The sequence below is a fragment of the Bidens hawaiensis genome, unplaced genomic scaffold (assembly GCF_021521415.1).
Source record: "Bidens hawaiensis isolate Kalapana, Puna unplaced genomic scaffold, B.hawaiensis_p1.1 tig00049248_1, whole genome shotgun sequence".
NCBI lineage: Eukaryota > Viridiplantae > Streptophyta > Magnoliopsida > Asterales > Asteraceae > Bidens > Bidens hawaiensis.
Window position 1 is genome coordinate 16,356 of NW_027498826.1, and position 4,107 is coordinate 20,462.

A 4,107-nucleotide genomic window follows, 5' to 3' on the forward strand; every position below is an offset into this window, starting at 1 on the left:
TATTATTAATAATATTATTATAAGCTTTAATATCAATTCATTCTTATAAAACCGAAATCTTGATTTAAAACTCGTCTTGTCTCTTTTAATATTGGTTTAGCTATTTAAAAGCACAATAAGATAATATTACTTTACTTTAATTATTAATTAAGTACGAGTCCTAATCATTAACAAACTAACCGGTAACCCGATTAACAACCGAATCTTCTCGTCCAGTGTTTCCAATATAGTTTCATTATGGCTTCAAGTTCATTAATATATATTACATTATTTATTTTAGCTAAGGTGTTTATGGTTTCAAGTCGGATCTGTTCGTTTACCGTTCGAGCTTCATTTATTTATCTATTTATTTCTCGGTTTATCAATCGAGGTGAGTACTTTCATACCCCTTTTTCCATCTTCCGTTTTGGGGTGACATTTCATACTTATCAAACTAAATGCTTTATTTACTTGAATCTTAAACCCACAAACGTGATTGTATACATTACTTAAATACTTGCTTGATTTGGTGTTCTATTTATATGTCTATGTGTTTATCGCTTTCGGTTGGTTGAATCTATAAATCCTAGACTACTTGGCATCCCCTTGTAGCAAGGTGTCGTTAACGTAATGCAATTAACGATATTCTATTAAATCCTAGACTACTTGGCAACCCCTTGTAGCTAGGTGGCGCTAACGTAATTCTATTAGCGGTTGTCAATTTATCCAAGTTGTTGCTTTTATTTATCGTTTTGTATACAAGTTTTGTGGCTTTTTATTACTATATACTTATATGCTCAAACTTATGAATTGCTCACCAACCTTTGTGTTGACAAACTTTATTTTATGAAATGTTACAGGTTTGACTTTTGTTGACTCGAGGACTTGACGAAAATGTTACCAAGACTATTAGGATATTAGAAAAACGAACAACATAATTGCTACTTGTATTCAACTTGTTTGTGTGGACGAGATGTGTTGTTTATTGATTTGTTGAAATAAAATGAGTTGATTAAATATTGTCACTTTAAATAGTGTCTTGTATATTTGTCCAATCACGTTGCACCCTGGCATGTTCCGCCTTTGGTCGGGGTGTGACAATTGAAGCTTCACACACGAACATAGTGATGACATTGAAGTTTCAAGATAATAGGATTCGCCTTGTTTAATTTGTTAATTACTCATTTATATCTCAATTTGTGAACTTATGTTTATTCTAGCATACTTTAATTTTTATATATCCTGTAATTATATACTTGAACGCCTCCAATGTTGTGTGGTGATTTGTACCAAGTCTGTACTTACATTCTCATATAACGAACTACTCGCCATCACTGCTTTGATAGGGCTGGTCAAGAGTTATTCCATATGATTTCCTTCTAGGGGTCTCAAGATTTTGATTTTCGACTCATGGGATGACAAGTGTTTTGTTCCATTGGAGAGACACTGCTACTACTGTGACAAATTAATTTCTAGAATTAATATATATATATATATATATATATATATATATATATATATATACAGGATTAGGTTCATTTCAAAAGTGTTTCTTATTGCGCGAAGTGCGAGAAATGAGTCTAACCAATCATATTTTTCTTTTATTTTGTCATATATTTAATAACAAGGGTGCTATAGTAAAATGTGCATCTTTTCATATTTGGTATGTCATAATATATGGAGAAGTTACAATTAATTATTCTTTTTTATTTTTTAAATGTAGCCAAATCAACTTATATTAAATTCTTTTTTTTTTGTTATTTTATCAAATTCAATTTTGTTGATTTATCAATATTATTGTTTTTCCTTCGTAACTTGAATTTCATACATTTATCCAGATAATAGTTCTTATATTCAATAGTGTTGATAAATATAAATTACACTGTACATAAATGAACATACACATGAATTAAATTACACATACACAATTCGAAATATCACCTACATACTACATATACGAGCTTATACGTACATAAATGAACCTATACACAATAAAAATTATACATACACCATTGGAATATCACCTGCACGGTAATATATGAACATACACAGTTTATAAATGAACCTACACACGATAAAATTTATACATACACCATTGGAAATACCACATACACAGTAATATATGAACCTACACAGTTCATAAATGAACCTACACACAATAAAATTTATACATACACCATTGGAAATACCACATACACAGTAATATATGAACCTACACATTTCATAAATGAACCTACACACGATAAAAAAAATACACATACACAATTCAAATACTAGATACACAATACATATATGAACCTACAAAATAAATTATTTTTTTTATTTTTCATATTATACTACATATAATAAATAGCAAATCATGTTAATAGCCTATAATTGTAAAATTTTCACATACGCATTCTTGATTCCATCTTCACAATATGCATATGTTTATAATACATAAATTTGTGTAGGCAATATATAATATTTAATGCATTTGAAGAAATATGATTGAAGATATTATAGTATTTTATTAAAATTATATTTGTTTAACATTATTTTGATTAATAACATCAATTAAAAAATAACAATTAAAAAAACTTAAAGGTAACTTTCAATTAGATAGTAATAATAACAAATTAATGTTATTAATGACTTAAGTTTCACTTTGAAAAGTCAAAAAAACAAATACTAAACTACCCTTTTTAATTAAAATATTAGTATATTAATATCTTCATAATTACAAGTTTGCCATAACTTTTCTAATCCATTGATTAAACATAATCAATGGTCCAGATTGATTTCTCGCACTTCTCGCTGTAACTTGACTTCTCGCAAGATCCATCCCGTATATATATATATATATAGAGAGAGAGAGACTTAAGTTCACACGAGAAGTGTTTTTAATATGAGAAGTGCGATAAATCAATATGGACCATTAATTCAATTATAGGTTTTAAATGTTTAAAAATAAATGAAAAAAATGTAAATTTAACAATAAAACAATAAATGCACTATCTCTCTATTCAATTAATACAACTATTATAACCATTAAAAATCCCTCTTTGATTAATATACCTAACTAACTGTAATAATTAAAAAGATAAAAACACTAATTAAGTTTTATAATTCACCACTTATTTAGATGATTGTAAGTGGTTGTTAGTGGAGGAGATAATAATTTTAAAAAGATGGGTAAATTTTGAATAAATTTGGAGGAGCATTGTTCATGCTCTATTTATTTTTTAATATATTTGAAAGTAGTTGTGAGTGAATAAGAGAGAAAAGATAATGATAAATAGGTAAAAAATATTTTTTAATTGTATATGATAGAGAAAATATAATTATTTGTAGTGCAGTTATAGAAATAGAGATATGGAAGTTGTTGGGAATGCTCTTAGCCCTCTTCATTTTATCCGACAAAAATACAATTAATTTATATAATATTATTTCTTTATATTAAATAAAACTATTTCTTTCCACTCAATTTATTATCACATATCAACGCGTAATTTTTAACAATAAAAATCAAAACATAATATTTTTTTCAATTGATATACCAAGAAAAACTATTATGATAAATAATAATAATAATAAAATATCATACAAATGTGTCCATTAAATATAAACAATAAATATATTAGCTGCACAAAATTATTTAACATACACTTGTTTTGAGCAATAAAAACGTATAACATACAAAAAAGCATACATGTTACATATGTAATTCGACATCAACAATTATATAAACCAAACAAAGATACACATATCCTACACATGTGCAGGTTATATGTTTTTTTGTAGGTTGTATATTTTGTATTGATATTTAATGTAAACATGTGTAAGATATATAGTTTTTTGTATTATTCATTACAATGTAACTACATGTTGATGGATATTGATATATCGAGTCGGAAGAAATTGATTTTGGATATAAAGAAATTTTAATACATGAATAAATTGCATTTATGTAAGATAAAAATTTTATGTGTAGGTTATATATTTTCGTGTGCGTGTGTATTTTATTGATGTTGAATTTCGTATGTAGCTTATATGTTTTTCATGTGTAGGTTACGTGTTTTCATCACAATAAAACTACGTGTTGATGGATATTGATAAATTGAGTTGAAAGAAATTGGTTTTGAAAAG